The 22,042-nt window shown below is 37.4% G+C and overlaps 1 protein-coding gene across 1 annotated transcript in view; it reads right to left on the bottom strand.

The window, feature by feature from the left end:
- Nucleotides 1–22,042, bottom strand: part of LOC114646079 (protein S100-A1-like) — a 349,931-nt gene that overhangs the window by 244,519 nt on the left and 83,370 nt on the right. The window lies entirely within an intron of this gene.

Consider the following 22,042-nt stretch of genomic DNA (forward strand, 5'->3'; position numbering starts at 1 on the left):
TTTTGGTTTCTGAAATTTTTGCCATTCAGGCTCTATGAAAATAAGTGCAGTAACTGTTGATGTAAAACATTAGAGCTTTCTCCATGAACTCAGTGCTTTGTTATAGAGGATTATGGTCCACAAGATTTTGGTGATGCTTGCCTCATGTGAGACACTGCACTGGTAAAAATCTAATAACTTGAAACTAAATCTGTTAATACCTAATAATATTTGTAATGATAGCTCAAAATGAGAATCTTCCAATTTAGGAGGCGTTAAGCAAGAGAGAGATCCAGCCTGGTTACACAGGACTCCAGAACTACTGCCACCATTACTGTATGGCAGTGGTTCTCAATCTGTGGGGCGGGCCCCCCTAGGTGTGCGCGAAGATGTGAAAAAAAGAAAACAAGAATCGAAAATATGAAAAATACATCTATTGAAACCAAAACAAATTAACTTAAACTACATTCTGATACTAGAAAAACTAAATATAGAGTCAGATAAATGTTGATAAAAGTTAAGTAGGAATAATAAAATATGCATCTATGATATATCATTAATTAAAAAGAACAAATTGGTATTAGTGGGCTCCTTAGGGGGGCGCGATTACAACTGTTATGAAAACTCGGGTCGCAAATACTTAAAGGTTGAGAAACACTGCTGTATGGCACCTTTTTTATGAGACACTTTACAAATGCAACTATTTACATTGTCAAAGATATGTAGTGTTCTCAAGCTATCCCAAGATCGAAAATGAATATCAAGATGCCAAAGTATATGAAAATAGTTTATTATCAAAATAAAGAACACAATTAATGAATTAACAACAAAAGTACACAGTGTAGTGACACAAAATAACTAAAATGCCTCTTTGGGCCCTGCCACCAAAAACATCATTTCTCTGCCTAAGAAGTGGGGTGGTTAGTGCACTTCCCACAAAAGACACCCACAATCCTCTTACAAATTCCTTCTCAAAACCATCAGCATCTTTTCTACTTACTATATGAACCCTTGTTCAACTTACCAGGGAGTTCAAAGTTCCCTGATATCACTTATGGGGTCATCCTGGTAAATTACTATGTTTCCCATTGCCATGATCCAGGCTCCATGCCCCTGCTGTAATCACTTCCAAACACATACAGTGGTGTCACAAGCTTGTGTGCACAGGGGACATCTTAACAGCTCTATTGATGGTAATTTCCCTCCACTCCAGGGGATGGCACTGTGTAGTAATGTCTTTTCTCTTCCTCCTTTCACAGACTGGAAGATTGATTACTATACCACCACTGATGCCACTTCCAGTGTTCATCTACTTGGACCCACCTCTCCTCCAGAAAGACTTAAAACTGGAAGATCCGCCATCTTACTTGGACATTCTCATGATTAGTTTGAATTCGTCTTTGTTGTTTTTTTCAGTGGGTTTGGCGTTTGCTGCCCCAATTCTTTATGATCTTTTTCGTCTTTTATTACAGTAGACAGCATTTTATTTCTCTTCCTGTCCCTTTGTTGCCTGTAGCACCCCAGTCTACCTGGCACCTGTTCACAGAATACATTTTAAACAATTGGAGTGCAAGCAGGATAAGTGAACTGTTCAGATATGGCAGCACACAAATATAATCTTGGAATGTAACCTGGCACATTGTGAAAATCACAACAAATAAACTTTAGACAATGACAAGATATGTTCGAGAATGCAGACAATTTCATTAGAAGCTAAGCATGTAAGTCTTATATAAGCAATGTTCAAGGGGAAAGGCAGCTCTAAATCTAGAGCCAATGTCAGTTTTTAAGTGCAACTTTCACATTTGGACATTTGTATCCAGGTAATAAGACGGAGTGAATCATAAGTAAAAGCAAACTGCCAGGGTGGGCGGAGTTTAGTTGTCATACTTGAAGTTCCAGGTTTGCTTCAGTGTTTAGTGTGTCTAAATTAACTCAGACATCTTCAGGTTCCTCCCATAGTTAAGATCAGTTGTCTTCTTTTGAGTAGTTGTGCGAGTGCATGTGTGCCCTGCTAAACATCAGTATTCTCTCTAAGTGAATTATTGCTTTGCCTAGTAAGTTTTATATAAAGAATGCTGTGACAAAGTGATTTGCAAAGCAAACAAAAACGGCAGTATAATCTGTAGAGCATAAACAACCTGCTTGTTTTATAGAATCTATAAAATTAATGAGCTAAACTCAGTTATTAAAATGGAACTGACTTAACAATGGAACATAAAAGGCGAATTTATGGAACAATAAAATGGCATAACTACAGTGAAAGGCAATTTCAGTCTAGGTTTGTTTCTCTAAAGAAGAAGACGTATACAAACTGCATGCAATGATTTCCTTTTTTAACTGTCAAATCTATATAAAGAGGCCAACATGGTGACATCTTGTTATGACTGCTGCCTCACAACAGTACCATCTCAGGCCACATGTTCTTCCTGTGTTTGTGAAAGTTTTTCATTTTACAGTACGCTTTCATATTCCAAAATATAAATTTTAGGATAAAATGTGATCTGTATTGACACCGTGTGTGGTGATTTATCCAGGATTTCCTTCCTGGCTGGGGTTCAAAGTCGTGTTTCTTGTCTTTTTTATTCATTTTTATAATATTTATACATGATATTGTTGCTTTTGTGTATTATCTGCTTTGTTATCAATGCCTTGTGTTCTGTGTGTGGTTTCCCAAGAGATGAGACCACCTCGCAATTAACTATGAGAGACCCTCCATATTTATAGGGTGGAGAGCAGTTCTTGGCAGTGATTGGCAGGAGGTCTCATCTTTTGGAGAACCACCCACAAAACACAAGGCATTGATAACAAAGCAGATAATAAACAAGGTGACATTATAATGTATAAAAGGCAAACAAATGAACAAAAAAGACAAGAGGCATGACTTTGAATCCCAGCCTCTGGAGAAACCCTGGCTGAAATGTGACACTGTGCAGGTGTATGACCGAGTGTGCCCTGTCCAGCACATGTTCTTGCTTTGCACTCAAACATTCATAGTCTGTGGCTCCTTTCATTTTTGTTTTAGGGAAACTGGGTGGATGTTGTGAAGGAAGGGGTCTGTTAACAGGTGGGTTACAGATGGAAATGAGTAGGACAGGGTGGAGGCTGGCAAGGACCAGAAAAGGAAGAGAAACAAAAATACACCGGCAGGCAATAAATGTTTTCATACCACTGCAGAAGGAAGGGCACCTCCAGATGACCGTATTCCCAAGAAGGTATTCTAAATGTCCTAGAAGGGTCAGAGACAGCAGCAGACAGGAAGAAGAGAGAGAAAGGCAATGCTACCCATGGGCAGACCACACAACACATGTTCTTTACTCCAAGGATGTTGATGAATGATTGTTTTCTTATCCTCCATTGTTGACTGCTTTGCCTTCCTATGTGTTTAAACCAATCTAAGTCTTTACATGTATACATGATGTAATTAATAATTTGCAAAGTTGTAAATGCATTTTACCTTTGAACTTGTTACAGTGCCCTGAACCTGCACTCAGTTAAGAGCACAATACAGAAATAAACTGACCTGAGTTGAAATCAACCTTCAGCTTACAGGCATGCTTAGCTAAATGTCTGGAGATGAGTGAGGGCAAGAGCTCAACTGGCAGAACAAAGGGCAGCCAGAGTGTGCAGAGAGAAAGAGAGATGGTGACGAGGAAGGAAGATTAATCCTGCTGTATTTGTGGAAAAGTGAAAGAACCTTTCCACTTGAAAGACAGGAGTCCATAATGAGTCTCTAAGTGACATAACCTCCAGTGCTGATTGCACTTTTTGAGTGTTTGTGATGCTTTTTTATTTTTGTTTGTTTGTTTCTTAATTAATTCATTAATGAATTAATTAATTTAGGTTTACCATATTTTGGTTACGTCATTCATTACATTTGCTAAGATGTCCTCTCCAGAACAAAGATTTCTGAGCACATATGTCAATTTAGGAACATACTAAACACCAAATTACTTATAATCAAGATGTTTCTATAACTGCTTTTTGGAAATGTGTCTAAGATACATGTCTCTGGTGAAAGAATTGTAAGTGTTTTTGCTTAAGGACTTTGACGACAGTTCTTATTTTGTCCTATTTCAAGTTTATCCCCATTAGTTTTAATGTTTCACTTCCTGGTTTCTGTATTCAACTTCAGTCACTTGGGAATAATGACCAGACACTACGTTTTTTTTCATGAATGACTTTCACCTAGGGGCAGCATGGTGGCACAGTGGTAGTACGGCTAACTTGCAGTGAGGAGACCTGGGTTCCCATCCTGGGTCCTTCCTGTATGGAGTTTACATGTTCTCCCCGTGTCTATGTGGGTTTACTCTGGTTTCCACCCACTGTCCAAAAACATACAGGTTAGGTGAACTGGCAATGCTACTGTATATTGGCCCTAGTGTGTGTGCATTAGCCCTGTGATGAACTGGTCCTCTGTTCAGAGTTTGTTCCTAGCTGGGATAAGCACCAGAACCAAATGCTACTGGATTAACTGGATTAGAATATGATATGACATTCTGATTGGTCAGACCTTTTGATTTTGTTCCTTTGTCTGTTAATTTTATTGTTTGCTCTTGTTTTATGTTCATCCCTCCCTTGTGTTTAGTTGTTTAATAAATCATCTATTTTTTATATCTTGCCTACTTTGATGCTTGTCAAGGTAACATAATCTTTACATTAGTGCCTCCTATTTGTTACTTTGGGAGTAGTAAATATACCATTTTTACTGACTCAGTGAATGAGTTGTACCTTAAATCCAATGCAATCAGAAAACCTTCCAACTCCTCACAAACTTTAACTTTAAAAGCTGGTTTTGAAAAATAAAGCCTGGATGGACAATCATATGGTATTCATTCATTATGGCTATGCTTATGGAAAGGAATAAATGTGATTACTTAGAGTGCCAAATAACTAAGAAGTTCAGCAAATAGATAGTGGGAATTGTTTATACTTTGATTTTTCTGGATGGAGTTTTAACTAGCTCACTTCTAAACATGTATGATCAGACTCTACCAAGTGACAATAAGCAAGTTTACTTCAAAGCTATTGTACTTTAATGACTATAGATATGAAAGGCACTGTATAAGATAGATAGATAGATAGATAGATAGATAGATAGATAGATAGATAGATAGATAGATAGATAGATAGATAGATAGATAGATAGATAGATAGATAGATATAACAAAACTCACCAGTCCTATCCACTTAATTCTTCCAAGCTAACATCAAGTTGAGTTAAAGTCCTAGGGTTTACAACACTACTTGGTAACTTATTCTATATGTGTGAAGGAAAACCTCATAATGTTTGTGTGAAATTTACCCTTAACAAGTTACTAACTGTGTGCTTGTGTTCATTTTAAAATAATAATTTTGATCCAGTGTACTAATTCCTTTCATAATTTTGAAAAATTCAATTATGTCTCATGTTAATCTTTTTTAGCTCTTTAATTCTTTCCTCATAACTCATCCCCTGTAGCTCTGGAATCAGCTTAGTTGCTCTTCTCTGGACCTTTTCTAGCACTTCTATGTCCTTTTTGTAGGCTGGAGACCAAACCTCCACACTGTACTCCAGATGAGGCCACATCAGTGTGTTATAAAGCTTGAGCATAACCAACCTTGGACTTGTACTCCACATATCATGTGTAACAAAATCCACAAAGAGACATAGCAAGGTTTGGGGTATCCACCCGTATATTGGGTTTCCTGGCTGCAAATTGAGATTTAAATAATAGCACTGTTGTGCACAAAACTGAGTCCAAATCAGAACTGAGGGAATAGGGAAAAGGTGGAGGCTTTTAAAGGGGAAGACAGGAAGTGAGGTCAAAGGGGTCGGGCTCATGAGGGTCTTCAACCATAGGCTCAAGCCCAGACGTGACATCACAGGGGCCGGAGCCGGCAAGGTCTTCTTCCATAGGCTAGGACCTGGAAGTGACATCAAGAGGGCCAGGTGGAATCTCCCATGGATGGTCTGCAGGAAAGGGAGAAAAAGAGTCAGTGCACTCTGCCACATCCCGGTATGATTCGGAACTGCCCTTACTCAACCCCTTTAGCTGCCTCCTATGCGCATGTGTGTAACACATGCTTTATAACCGAACATTCTGTTTGCCTTATTAATGGCTTCTGAACAATGGAAGTTGATATTGCAGAGTCCATTACAACTCCTAACTCCTTCTCATACATTGTACTTTCAGTTTGCAGAACTCCCATTGTGCATTCAAACCTGGCATTTTTACTTCCTACATATAATCCTTTACATTTACTGACATTAAACATCTGCCACATATCTGCCCAAGCCTGTATGCTGTCCAAGTCCCTCCGTAATGAGTAACCAGATTCCAGATTATCTGCAAATTCACCTGTCTTGGATTTCCTTCAGTCCGTAAAAAGCGGATCACTGCTTGCTGCTTGTCTTTGATGCAAACAAAGAGCAGAGTGGTCATGTTTACTGCTACAAAAAAAAAAAAAAAACAAGAGGAACTGACTGATGAAGGTTGAAACTTCACCACTGTGACCACAGATACAATATGGTTCCACATGTGCACGGGGAAAACTGTAAAGCCAACTAAAACAAAATTATCAGAAAAATGTGTGCTTATATTTAAATATGCTGATCGCAAAACCATTTAATTTACAAGTGATGATATGATAGACATTAGTCTTTAATTATTTTGTTAACAATAATTATGACCATGTGGTGTCAGGAGAAAGGAAAATAAGATCTGCAAGAAGATAAAGATAACAGAAATAAATCTTGTGAGGCCTGTGTTCAGCTGTTCTACAGTACAAAGTTTGGTTAATTTAGGTCAAATGGCTCATCAGCCCCTCCTGGATGTTACACATTTATTAAGCATTACAAAAGTCACCATTTTTTTCATGAAATCTGTGATCTGAAGATGCCAGAGTCATTGTAGAATTGCTGTCTTCCGGATGATGATACATTTTATAAAAGTGCTGAGAACAATAGTGTTGTAGTGCATGGCACCACAGCTGGGTCCAGATAATAGAAAACAGAGGAGAGGTTAATAATGGTAACCATCATGAATTTTATTACACATTTGACTACCATATGCAAAGTATGGGCAGCCAACCCAGCTGTGCTAAGCAAACCTTACACCTAAATTATTTCAGTATGTAAGTTTTAACCTTTTTAATGGCATTTATAGTGATGAGAAAACCAATCTGTATGTTTCAAAATGTTCATAGATTCTTGACTGATGCACCTCTATTATTAAAACTTTCCAAAGACTGATTGTGCAAAGGATAATGTGGATGGTCTGGCATCCCATCCGGATTGTTTGCTGATAACCAGTTATGTCCAGGAAGCCAGAGAAATGGAAGTACAGTGGGAGTCTGCCACCCAGGGACATGTTTCCCCAGTATTGCTCTGGCACTGTTCTGGTTTGGACAACTGTAAGACTGCCTGGCAGTTATAGTTCTAATAGGCAACCCTGATGGCATCCTTGGGTTTGACTGGAGCAAATTTCCTGGTGGAAACTACCATATAATGTGGGGGCTCCATCTGTCTGGGAAATACTTTGGAGCACACTTATGGTGTACTGAAAGTACTCCCCAGATTACCAAAATAAGTCTTCCCTATGCAACTAGATCAGGAGTAGAGTAAGATTCAGGTTCCCTGGAGTGGAGGTGGAGGAAGATTGCTTTGAGTGTTATACTGAATTGTGAAGTATGTTCTGGAAAGAATCTTTGGTACTGGAGCCTTATGTAGTATAATTGTGGTCTGAGTTTGGGGTCTGAGATGCCCACTAACATCCACAATGGATAGACGGATCACAATCACAAGGCTCTATGCAAGGCAGTCAAGAACACCAAAAAAAAATGTTACAGTCAATGCGTCGTTTTGTGTCATATTGAAAGAGTCTTTGTGTCTAATTGTATGCAGTCATTGCTTATCTGTGTACATATCTGGTGTGGCAGCATTGTTTGAGTTCTTTCTGGTCTGTATGTCATCCTAAATAATTATCGTCAAGCTATTTCATTTTTTGAATCTTTACCTACTTTTGACTTGTGCATTACATTACCTTAATATGTGTGTGAAGGACAAAAATTAGAAGTTAGAAACTGAGAGTATTTTACAAAAATGAGTACAGTAATATAGTTCTAAGCTTGTGAAAATCAAGATCATATATGATCCACACCCAGTATTGTTACATTTGACATATCTTCAGTTTGAAGCACTTTTGCACTCAATCACCAAAGCAGGAAAACGTTTAAAAAAATAATAAAACCTTGAACACACCTGAAGATTATTGACTTAAAACAAAGCACAGCACTCAGTTGAATAACCAGTGTAACATGGAAGCCTCTGCCTTGAGTATATGGGACTTAGAGTTTCATGATAGACAAAAAACAATCTAAACCTCATAAAAAAACTGAAAAATAAAAGTACCCTTACCTTCCCTTTCCCATGGAGCTACATCCACATTCCTGGTAAAATAATCTCCGTTACTGAAGCATTTCTGTGGTGTGATGACATTTCTTGACGGCTATAAGGATACTTACTGTCATTTTTCTATGGACCTCATCACTCCATTCTCGCAGGAAACCCTTCCAATGGCCGAGCTGCTATAATTCTGTCTAGTAAGAATGTTAGACGTTTTCAAACAAGAGACCATTCAGTCTATCAAGCTAGTTAGCCAATAGCCTTCATTTTCCAAACATCTCATCAGGATATTTTGTAAAAGTTGTCAAAGTTTTATGCCCAAGTAGATTGTTCCATAATCCCAGAACTCTTTATGCAAAGAAGTGCTTTCTAGCTTCTTTCATAAATACACTTCTCCTAAATAAACACTGGTGTCTTTAAGGATATGACTCCCCATTTAACTGATACAATTCTGCCTGATTATATTTTTTGACATGTTTTATGAATTTTAAAGACCTGGAATTAGGTGCCCACACTGCCTTCTTGCATCAAGACTAAAGAGGTATAACTCCCTGAGCCTATTATACTCAGATGTGTCATTCAGATCTGGGATGCCCTTGGTTGTTATTCTCTGCACATCTTTGCATCCTGCTATGCCTTTTCTGTAGCATGATGACCAGAACTGCACTCTGTACTCCACATTTGGTCTCACTCATGCATTATATAGTGTTGGTAGAATGTTCCTTTAGTTATTTTCAGTAGTTTTCACAATATAACTTAACATTTCATTTTGTATTGACTCTGTATAATGTCTGAGGGATAGGATTATTGCCTAAATCCTGAATGCTTTTGTTTGCTTCATGTAGGTCAAAGTTGTCTATCTTGGATTTATGGTAATAACTTTAATTAGGCTTACACCTTTTGTCAAGTTTTCATAATTGCAAATGTCCTTAATCTTGAGTGTTCATGTGACTGCTGTATATTTCATTAATGTTTTGAGTACACCATGCTGGTTGCCAGACATGGGACTGTTCCCAAAGTCCTGTCACTGCCATGTGGAATTGCTAATGGATCTGCCCCAAATTCACTGGTTTCCTCATACATCCCAAGCATGTTCAGGTTAAGTGAATTGGTGTCCCTAAACAGGCCCTTTAGAATGAAAGCATGAAACTGATGAAATAAAGAACCACAGATCATAAGTCGAGTATATAAAGTTTTTGAGTGCTCTCCAATTATTCTGTAGATGTGTTCTTTAGCTTCTTCAATCAAAAGTACATCAGTTTTAATGCAAAAGTCTGCACTTTGTAATAAGACTGAAGTAAAAAAAGGTGAAAAGACTTTTGCTAGTGGTTGCTGTGATAATTGTTAGCTGCAGTTAGTGACAGTTATCCACCCTGTGCTGGTATTGTATTCATTTTTAACATTTCTCCATGGATAAATGGATAACTGCTGAACAATAAATATTGAAACTATATCCATCCATGTTTTGAAGTTACGCTTCCAATTTTGGGGTTGCTTTTGGTCAGAACTTATCCTGACAGCAACCATAACTGCATGCCAGTGCATCACAGAACACTCCAATACTCACATATACTGGGCCAGTTTGGCTAACCTGCCCTGCATGTCTTTAGAATATGGGAGGACAATGAGAGTACCCACAACAAAAACCACTCGCCCATTGCTATAATCATCACTGGTACAAAGGGGTTTGTGTTTTTACTTTTTCCAGTGAAACACCACTGGGACAATAAGCAGTGGTAATGATGTTCTCAGAAAATGCCAGAGGGTGTAGATGGTCTTTGATGGGGTGCAAAACTTAGTCGTTGTTAGTGGGAAAGTTGTTTTCTGAAAAGAGTCTTTCAAGCCACACAAAACTGCTCAAATTTAAGTTAAAGTCTGTCACAATTTGTAGTAATATCACCATTTCAACACTCTAAAGCTGTAGAAAGTGTTCAACCAATGTTGTCGTATCTTTAGCTCAGCCGATTTGGATGGTTGCAGCAGTTAGATGGCCAATCTGATGTTGCATAGAGCAACTTGAAAAAATCAGTGCACACCCGTAGATAAGTCTGTATTCATTTGTCACTGTAATGTCTCGTTTACTCAGGAAGATCACTGAGGAAGAAGTTCAGACAACAGACATATACACTGTTTTAAATTTTCATCTGTCCAATTTTTGAGCACAATTTCACCCACCGCACAGCATATTTAAATATTTGGTCACACCTTAGCAATTTAGAACAATTGTATTTTTAAACACTCACAACTTTGGGATGTTAGAGAGAACATTAGTACTTAGTGCAAACCCAAGCTTCCTTTTTTCAAAAACAGAAAGAAGAATATGTAATTCATTTATTTTTATTTTTCTCCTTTTTGTAGCCAGAGACATTGACCTTTTCCTTGGCTGTCTGGCTGCTGCCAAACTACTGACTCATTCTTAATTGTACTGGAGCCGATAACGTGATTATACAGAATGGAAAACTACTTTCAAATTACCCAAATGTACTGAATTAAAAAGAAACCTGAAAAAATAGAACAGCAGAAAAGGAAGAAAAAAACCCAATTTGAATCAAGAAAAGAATTCAAGTAGTAAGAACTGAATTAAGAAAACTATTCAACAAAAGAATGTTGTATAAGAGAGGAAATGAAAATAACAAACTAACTGGTCTGACAAAGATGGTAGTGGAAGATTAGCTTCAACGTTTTTCCATCATGTTGTCTGAGCTCAAATAAGGGAGTGGTTCAGATCTGAAAGAATTGGATAGGGACTGAACAACACAAGACTTGGGCGTCTTCTTTACATGTCTATAGTAAAACACATTAATATATACTGTAGATTATCCCCACATTTAGAGTTTTGAAGAGGTGTCATGGATTATTGACCTGTGTGATGCCTTATTGTGTATTATTCAACCGCTAGTTAGACCACTAAAATGAACAATATAGTCAAAACTAATTCAAAGAAGAGAATGGATTCAAACAGGTGTGACATTAATTGAATAATATCATTAGTGATAATAACCTAACATTCTTTTTCAGTATTATCTAGTTAGACATTTCTTTCAGGGAGTGAAATACCTTAAACTATGTTGCACTGAAATGTCTATTCTCTGAACTTCTTTCTCGTGGTGATCTTACTGAATGAAGGGATGATTACAGTGACAAATGAATGCAGACTTATCTACAGGTGAACCCTGGCTTTTATAAGTAGCTCTATTTAAAATCAGATTGGCCATCTTATTGGGGTCAGTTGAATTAAGCAAAAATGTTGTGTGGTTTAAGGCTAGCTATCAATTCAAAGGAATACACAATGAACTCCACCTGGATAAAATATGAAAACATTTTTCTTTTTCTATGACATGCTGTAAACCTAACTTCCATTCACAAATACTGATCCATAATAGGCCTGTTATGCTTTTTGTTTATATAAATGCAAATATTGCAGTATCATTGAAAAAGTGTCTTCACCTATGGGAACACCGTTTGGTCTCTTCTAGAGAGATAAAAAGGCACTGCAGGGAATGGTGAACCTGACCCAGGCGATAATCATCTTTTGTCTCACAAAGATTAAACATCTGCATGACAACAGTTGCTGTGGTAGAAATTGGGCCATGACAGAGGACTGTCACCACCCCAGTCATGAGTTCTTCACTCTAGTGCCCTCAGGAAAGAGAAACAAGAACATATGGACACTCAGCCCTTGATTCTTCAATAGTTTTTACAAAGAGGGCAACTGGCAAAAACACTTGGCCATGAGCCTCGGACCACACCTACACCATCTGAAAATTATTTATAATTATTGCGCATCCATAGTCCTTGTTTACATATCTGTATTGATATTTTTAAACTGTTTACTTGTATATTGACAGCATATTCTATTATTTTTATATATTGTACAGTATATATTGAACACTATATGGTGACGTATGCATTTTTTGCACTGTTACAACTGAGAGACTTTCTAAAAGTAAGAATTTAATTGTACTGATGCTTGTAGAGTTTACTTACAGTTGAACATTAAAAGCAACTTCAGTTTGATTATTATTACATAATTTTAATTTAGTTTGGAACCTTTAGGGGGAGCTCAAATGGTCAATCGTACTTAGGTGTGTCACCTAATAGTGCTACATTCACCTGAGGATAAATAAAGGAGATCTTCGATAGTTCAGCAAATGCGTTATTAGCTTGTGTATGCTGAATTTGTTCTTCAGTCCTCCTCATACTCTATGGGCCGTATATTTTAAAGGTTTTTCTAGTGCTCTGTTCCCTTATTCTGTAAAAAAATTTGCTTCTATTACAGATGTTTCGAACCTACATTAGGTTTTGTGTGTTAATATTTGAGTTACGTTACAGTGCCCATTAAGGATATTTATTTAATTTGTTAAACAAATCATTTAATTAAATTAGTATTGAGTTAGGCCTTCCCATTTGGGGAAGGTTATGAACATGCTAAACCTATATTTGCATTATTTTGCAAGTTCCTTTTTGTTTTGATGTTGAGGTTATTTTTACCATCACTTTTATTAGATGGACGTCACCATATTGTATGCTTTTTGAATGGCTGTAGCCATATTTTTTAAGGCTCCTTGCACCACTGCTACCATGTAACCAGAGGACATCATAGGTATAATGCCATGGACCAATTCCTATTTAAGATGGTAATGTGCTATTGGTAGCATCCAAATTTCTAGATATATTGTCTTTGAAAAAAAATCTATTTTAGGAAGCTAGAACTCTTTTTGACTGTGTTTTTGGCTTACTGTACATATTGGGTTTTTGTTCGGTTTTCTTTGTCGCTCTGGCTTGCTGATCTTTGCTTTGCTTTCCGGATTATGATCATCTCTCACTCCTGTACCCTTGCTATTGATACTGTTGGTCTGCCTTTTATCTTGTGGCAGAACAGGGACTAATAACAACAATCACCATAAAAGTCCTGGCCGGCTCTACCATTTTTGATACCCTAGGTTATGCTATAAATTGCACCCTGCCTTCTCCTTTGCTTGGAGTGGAATTATCACTGCCCAGCCTCTACCTAGAAACTTAAAGACACAAAAGAGTAGCGAGGACTGCGGAGAGTGAAATATGGAGGTTTTCTATATAAAACAGTGAATTTACAAATTGAGAATGTGGAGGGGGGTTTTTGATTATCCGAAACAACATCTGTTTACAAAACCATCTTGGTGATTGGGCTGTATTAGCAGGCTTTATTATTTTTTTCATTTTGAATTTAACATTTCTCTATAGAAGAAAACATTCTTGTTTTCAGATGATCAAACTACCACAGAATTAACCCCATAGGTTTCTATTAGAACCACCAGCGAAATAGGTACCTTGCAATAATGGTGACAGCATAGTTATAATCTTACAAAGACAGATCCATAACATTTACATTTAATTTCATTTAATGAAATGAATTGAAAAATGTAATATATTCTTAAAATTCATAATGCCCTCTTACTGTATGCTCACATAAGCAATTCTCTCTATTATATAAAAAAATCCTGCAATGCGACAACACTTTTTGGAAGATTTTTTCAAGTCCCACGAGATGAGACTTTGGCCATGAGATTTTTCCAAGTCACGCCCTCCTCTCAATCGTTTTAAACCACGCACACAGTAATCTCACCTCTCATTCGTATGAATGCTTTTGACAGACACAGTTTCTGCTCTCTGAGCTCTTTTAACGTTTTCCTCATTTTAAGTTCCCAATTAAAGAAGATGTATTATGCCCAAATCTTATTGAAGAATTTCATCATGAAGGGTTATCAACATAAAAAATGAGTACACGGGCAACCCTAGCACCTAGAAACAATGAAGTCAAAAATGACGATCAGTTACACTGCAGATTTGTTAAATGTGTATCAATAGATTATGCTGAAACAGTTGGTGGTGATCATGCGGAAGATGACAACATCAACTTATAATATTCCAAAGAATATCTACAACCATTAACATCATCCGGTCTTCCACAGCACAAATTACTGTAGAAAGAAGGATGTATACAAGAATGGTAATATAGTACATCTTCCGCAGATAACATTACACAACAAAGGACATCTTGATATGCCATTCGTAATAAAACGTTAACAGTTTCCCATTAGAATAGATTTTGCAAAGACAATTAACAAATCTCAGAGCCAAACATTTGAAAAAGTTGTTTTATTTAATAGAGGGAAAGAAACAAAATTAAATCACGGGCAGTTATACGTTGCGTTGTCACGATGAAAGTCCAAACACAGAATCAAAAGTCAATGCGATATTGACAAAAATTTAATTAAAAAAATTGTTTTTACTGAAGTTTTACAGTAAAAGTGTAAATTTGAAAAGTATTTGCGTGTTACTTTCAAAGCCAAACAGAACGAAATTGTATTATGCAACAATTAACAACAATTAACTCTAATGCAATATGAAACATAATTTACTTTCAAATTATTAAGTTTTACTCTTTTTTAATATGGTTAATTACTTGTTGTAATGTAAAATAGTTCTATTATGCATATGTAACAATTCCCATAAAAATAAAAATCTGTTTAAATTGTACAACCGCATCCCCATACGTGAGTGACAGAACCACAAAGATGCTAGTGCATAGAGCAGGCACAGGGGTTGGCGAATGAAGCAAGCAGGGGGCAAAATCGCCCTAGCGATGCAATATGACTATCCAATCAATGTGCAGTTTCAGATGAAGAGAGAAAAAGAGAGACAGACTATGGAGAACTATTCTACTGTCCCAGGACTGACTCTCTCAAATGTTGGTGAACAACAGAGTTTGGTATTTGCCAAGTTTTAATGCAAGTTTTAATATAAGCCTATTTGAGAGATGATTAAAGTTTAAATTAAATCAGCCTTTAGAAATGCATTCAAGAGCTGCAGCCCTGTTGCTGTTTTAATTGTTTAACTTTATTTTGCCTCATCACAGTGTTTAATATTATCATTATCATTGTTGTTGTTGTTCATATTATTGCTGAACTGTTATCTACACCTTAGCCTGTGATTTTTAAATTCCCCCTGTCCCCTTTAATGATGATGACCATATGTAGGTCATCAGACCAAACATCACTAATACACAAAAAAATGCAAAACTTTATAATCAGAAAGTTGTATTGAGTCCAAGTTTTCATAAGGCAGAGTCTGTACTGTATTGTTTAAAAAAAATGTCCTCCCCCTTCCCCCTAAATTTTGTCACCCTAACTATTAGAGAAAAAAGTGAACAAGAGAGACAAGGAAACATCTAAAGAAAAATAAAACCATTAATATGTTTTCCAAAGATGAAAGTGTATCTATTGTAAGTAAAACAATGTTAATTGTAGAATAATTTGCTTTTAGAAATGAAATACTTATGCAGACATTCAATGTGCATTTCTGCATTTGCTTTACTTCATGTCACCTGCATATTCTATCATGGTGAATGCATTTGCTATTAAATGAATGATTAACACGACTTTGCTTTGCTTTATTCTGTGAGGTGCATTAAGCAAGGATCATTAAATAACATTTAGTTCATTGCTATTCTAACTTAGACATGTAGGGTACTTTCTTTAAGTGCCTGATTTAATCATTTACTGCCTGTTACTTTCCTGAACCAGTCAGAGAAGAGACTTGAAAAAGTAAAGCCATAGCTGTGAGTCATGAGAACTATGAGAGTAAAGACAACAGATAAGTTCCAGCATGTAATATCCTTGATGATGTTACTGTTGCAGAAAGAGTCTGTATTATTGATCTTGGGGTAAGTCTCAAAATTATTCTTCAGATATGGATGGCAAAGACTCACCTTGTCTGTCAATTGCAGGTAAAGGATTCCAAAGCTCTGCACTGGATTTTTAGAGGACAACAAAAATGTGGCAGGAGTGCAGGACCAGAGCATATGAAAAAAGGAAACAGGCACTTTAAGAGAACCTAGATTTCAAATTGGGTCAGGGGCTAATCCCAAAAATAGAATCCTAGTTTGAAGCAAAAGAGGTTGGTCCAGATCTGAATCCCACTTAACTAAAACAGAGAGGGCCTTTTTGCCTGTATCACAAAGATGTGGGTACAGCACTGAGGCCAGTTTGAATTGAAAACTGATTGAAGAAGCAAAATAGAAAAAAGGACGAGATAAGACAGAGGAGGACAGAGACATGCTGCATGCTTTGAGGACCATTCTTATGTGAAGATAAATGAAAAAGTAAAGGAAGGAAATGAAAATTTAGAGGAAAGCACGGGGAGTGAAAAGAACCCTGAATTCTCAAAAAGATCATAGAATGTATGAATGCGCAAAGCAGACTACATACCCACCAACATTAAGAGTATTACTATTAAATGGAAGATTATTCCAAGAGATAAGTGGTTGTTTAACACCTCCCAAAACACGATGGAAATTTAATATAGTGATATCCTTTAACACAGATGTTGAAAGTGATGCCCAGATATTTATAAGACCTTTCCATAAGGGGATTAAATAATGAACCAACGGAGAAACTTAACGAAAGAAGGTCTGATTTACTCCAGTTATCTAGAGAGTTCCTCATATATATGTGAAACAGTTTTAAAAGAAATAGTAAATCTTCTGTCACTTTTCTAAGAAACAGAAGAATATTGTCGATGTAAAGAGTAGTGAGAAGTCAAGCAAAATGACGCCTTTTATTGGCTAACTAAAAAGCTTACAATATGCAAGCTTCACAAAATGCAAGATTACAATATGAAAGCTTTCAAGGCAACTCAGGCCCCTTCTTCAGGCAAGATGTAATCAATTACAATAACAATTACAATAATTTGATTACATCTTGCCTGAAGAAGGGGCCTGAGTTGCCTTGAAAGCTTTCATATTGTAATCTTTTTAGTTAGTCAATAAAAGGTGTCATTTTGCTTGACTTCTCACTACATTCATAATGGCTAACAAGGTACAACACCCTAGTACTCTCGGTGTAAAGAGAAATTTTCTGAGGTGAATTATTAATAGTTATAGAATAAAACTATTATGAGTCACATAAGTGTATCCCAAGAAGCTCAAAAAAGAATGAAGAGCATATGAGATTGGGGACACTCTTGTCTCACTCACCTGATGGGAAAGATGAGAAAAGCATTGTGAGTTCAGAATAATGTCTTAGTCATGTGAAGGAAGGGATTGCCAAATCACATGCCCAGCAAAACATTCCACAAATAATGTCAGTTCAGCATCTAATGAAAATAGATTGGCTGTGACCTTTGAACTTTGACAGAGTTTCAAAAGTTGTACAAAGGTGAGTAATGCATCTATCGCTTCAGGAGAGGAATGGAGGATTTAGCAAACAGTCTGAAGTAAAATTCAACAAAGCATTTACTAATTTCAGACACATTATTAGAGAGATGCAGAGTGGCGGCTCTGAGGCTAGGGATCTGCCCTTGCAATCGGAAGGCTGCCAATTTAAATCCCCTAAATGTCAGAAGTGAATCCACTCTGTTGGCCCCTTGAGCAAGGCCCTTCGCTTGCAATTGCTCTGTCCTGGGTATGAGGTTAACCTGCATCCAGCCCTGCATGGAGGTTCTCCAACTTGTAAGAAAACTCGGGGGTTGGCGGCAGGATTGGCACTCCAGCCACTGTAAAAAACCTCACACTGTTCCACTCCATTCAAACTAGTGTGGTGCTGAGGTGTCACCTTATTGCACAGCTGCACTAGGGTCCTAATTTGGGATCCTGAGGGGGTTTGTCGTATGGTGGGTGCAGAAACGTGCTGTATCAGTGCATGCTCTAAACCTATTGGAGAGAGTGCCTGAGGCAGTCTTAGTGGATTAAACAGAAGGGAAAGTTTCGCTTTTCTCAGCCTTAAACTAAGTAACTTAGTTGGCTTTGCACCTAATAAATAAAATTTAGCATGGGTATTGTGAATTTGAGTTGTTGAGTTCAACTCTGACCAGATGTTTATATTGAGGATTAGATATTAAGAGGTGGGTTCCCTTGTGTTCATTTAGGCGGTGTTCAAGTGATGTAAATCTTTAAATAAGAAAAGTCTGCTTTATGTTGCTGATGGAGATTGTTAAATCTCAGTCACTTCTGGATGTAGTCAGTCACTTAAGATTCCACGAGAGAATATTATAATTCGCCATTATTCCAAAGTAAAAAGAAAGCTATAGGAAAGATTAGAAAAATAACACAATTTTAACACAGCAATGTTGCAGAGCAGGGCAAATGCAACAAATCAAATATATAGCTATCTCCAAATACCTATCTCCATAGAACTCCAATAAACAATTAAAAAACAAAAGCTCCTGGCCCAAGACAGAGCCCAGAAAAGTGCGGGATGAAGAAACCTATATCACCAATCCCCCTCTCCCCACTATGCCATGCCAGCATATAATGAAATTCACATAAGGAGAGCCCTGTACCCATGTAGTATATATGAGCCCCAAAGAAAGAAATAAACTTTACAAGACCATCACATCTCAGCTGAGGTAGTGCTTTTAACAAATAACAACAGAGAGTACATAAGACAGTCAAATAGGGTAGGTACCAGTCAAGAGGAAGGAGGTGTCATTAACCTCTGTAGCCAGCTTGGAATCTGAGAAGAAGAGCTGTGAGCCAGTGTGCATTAAACTGACTTTTGAATGGATGCAAGAGAAACACTTGAATTTCCTTGGATTTCTTTGGGACTTGGAATACAACCTTGCATTACTACACTGTCTGTTAAATATAATTGGGGAAAAAGAGGATTATGTGACCTCTGATGGTTGTGGACTTTGCCTTGGTCATTTTTCACAGGATAATCTGCTGGAGAGAGTACCTAGAAAGCTTGACAGTCACAGAGGGTGGATGGATTGGATCAGCCTTCTTATTGTAAATGTGTTGGTTTCAAAATCTCAGGCTTGAAATTAGGAAGATGCAGGCACCAGAGTGATCATTGCAACTAGAAACACTGCAGCATATTGCATTTCTCAGCATCTGAAGGAATATCCAGGATTCTAAGTTTGGCCCTTCTGACTCTGTCTTCTTGGTCTGTCAATTTAAGCCACAAAGCTCTATTTTGGAGAGGAGAACAAATATATCTGAGTCACGTCATTGCAGTTGGCCCAGAAAAAGATCAAAGGATTTAGAAAGTTTGTCCGGCTTGGCCTTCAAAGAATTAAAGTTGGCTCTAAAATCTGAAAAACTTCTTTGAATAACTGCATTTACCAATGCTTGAAATATGCCATTTTGCTTTTTGGCAAAGTTTTTGTGGTGCAGAAATTATCAAGTATGGCTGATCAGGACTAACCACCGTGGCACAGCCATGTTTGGACTCGAGGGCCTTCTTGGCTGAAGTAGTAGTCGCGCTCTTATGATTCAGTCATGCTTATGTTTATTTTTGTGTATTTAATATTTTTGTTAATTATTATGTTTCCATGTTTCTTTGTTTCTGTTTTTTGTTTTCTTTCATGGAAAATGTTGTACTTTGATTTTGCTTTCTTTAACTATTTAATTTATAAATGTTATGTCTGTATCTGTAAATTGATGTTTTCCCATATCCCTTGTGTCATGACCAAGCTGGCATCACCAGTCCTAGATATTTAAACCAGGGAAATGGAGAGCTCAGGATTGGGATGGTGGACTGAAAATGGTGTGGAGAAAGAACTGTCCAGTTGGGAAGGAAAAGAGACAATAAAAAGCAGAAAATACAAGCTTGTTTTTTTTTGTTCAACGTTGATCGAAGTTACCTCTGAGGTCATCTAGTTAAATGGGGAAAGTGGAGGTTAAGGTGACAGAAGGAAGTCTGAGGAAGTATAAGAGAGGAAGAGCTCTTCTAGGGAAAAGGAATTAAGAAATGAGAAAGAAGCATTTACAGTAAGGCAATTAATGAATGATGGAAGCTAGCGTTCATTTTCACTAGCTTCGTGGGTAAAACATATGATGGGGGAAGTCAAACTAATTTTGAAATTATAAGATGGATGATTGATGATTTTTTTGCAAAACTGAAGAACAACAGACAAAGGTGCTAACTTTTTTACTTTGGGTCTAATGGTTACTGGGGCATATGTTTCTGGTAAAGGCCTAACTAAAAATGGCATTTCTGGTATAGTTTTAAACATACGATTATGGGAAATAATAGAGAACTTAAAAAATCTAAATGCAATGGATGGACCTTGCATCATTATCTAGAAAGAAGGGAGGATGCCAGTTCATCTGCTGCCTTTGATATGGTAAATCATACGAAACTCTGTACAAATTAGGCTGGTGTCTGTGGTACAGCGCTGGACTGGTCTGTCTCCTACTTTAATCACACAACCTTTTCTGTCAGTATTGCAAATCAGCTCTATTTTGGGCCTGTTCTCTTTTCAGTTTCTTTGCTACTTTTGGAGCAGACCATTAGGAAACACAACATTTCCTTTCACTTTGATGCTGATGATATACAGCTTTATTTGTTTGTGAAACCTAACAATAACTGTTCCTTGATGGCTTTTTTTTTTGGCTGATTGGGAAAGATTAAAGGCTGGTTGATAAATATTTTCCTACAGCTGACTAAAAATAAATTTGAGATGATCTTGTATGGTCCTTCTAAAAGTATTGCAAGGTTCTCTAAAAGCCTAAAGCTCTTGTCAATAGAATGCAATTCACAAACTACAAATCCGTGTGGAAGTTTTGAATACAAAGATCATAAAATGGCTGTGTGACCTCTGCATAGCAAAATATGAGTGGTAGAACAGTCTTTTAACTCTTAGTACTGAGAGTTGTCAGGGCTTCAGCTTTGAAACTGGCAGAGTAAAGACCATTAGTGAGGGAAAGCCATTCTTCTCTGTCCTGGGTACCAGGTGAAGTTCCCAGCACTGCCATATAGAAGTGTGTCCATTTGTCTAGAGGGTAGTTGTTCTAGAAGTATTCCATGGTGAAGGTCTTCATCTCAGAAACCATTCACCTCTTAGCTTATCTGTTATAGCCCATTCATTCCTGCCGGGAAGTGTCTTGCCAATCTGTCCAATCAGCTGCTCTGAACCAAAGTCTTCACACATTCTCAGCCCCATTGGCTCAGAGTTTTCTCTTCTTGTCATCTCCACAGGGAAAAGAGATTATGTTTTTTTTGGACTTTTGGAAATAGGTTGTGGTGTCTGGTATCCACTCCTTAGAGAGAAGGCTATGTTATGGTTCAGCCATGGTAATTGCCTTAGCTTACGTTTATGTTTTGTGCATTTAACATTTTTTATATCAAAATTTATATATTTCCATGTTTCTTTGCTTCTGCCCATTTTCTTTCATGGATAATGTTTTTCTTTGATTATTTAATTAGTAAATATTGTGTTTCTATGTTAAAATTGATACTCTCCCATGTCCTTTGTGTTTTGTGGCTGGTACCCCAAGAGGTGGGCCACACTGGAATCACCACTCCTGATACTGGCTGTTTAAAGCTGGGAAATGGAGATCTCAGGATGGCTGAGTTGACATTTGTGGAGTCTTGTAAGTAGTGTTTTCTTATTAGAGTTACTGATTTTTCTATTTGCTGTACCCTCTGGTTCTTCAATTGTTCTTACTGATTACTGGTTGACTAGGTTTGCCTTTTACGTGACTGCTTTTCCAGTGTTGAGTCTTTTTGTTATTTTTCTCTTTAATAAATATTTCGATTTATAAAGATTATTTGGAAGGGCGGCATGGTGACACAGTGAGTAGCACTTCTGCCTCGCAGTTAGGATACCCGGGTTCCTGGGGCCTCCCTGCGTGGAGTTTGCATGTTCTCCCCATGTCTGCGTGGGTTCCCTCTGGGTACTCCAGTTTCCTCC

The sequence above is a fragment of the Erpetoichthys calabaricus genome, chromosome 2 (genome assembly GCF_900747795.2).
Source record: "Erpetoichthys calabaricus chromosome 2, fErpCal1.3, whole genome shotgun sequence".
Taxonomy (NCBI): domain Eukaryota; kingdom Metazoa; phylum Chordata; class Cladistia; order Polypteriformes; family Polypteridae; genus Erpetoichthys; species Erpetoichthys calabaricus.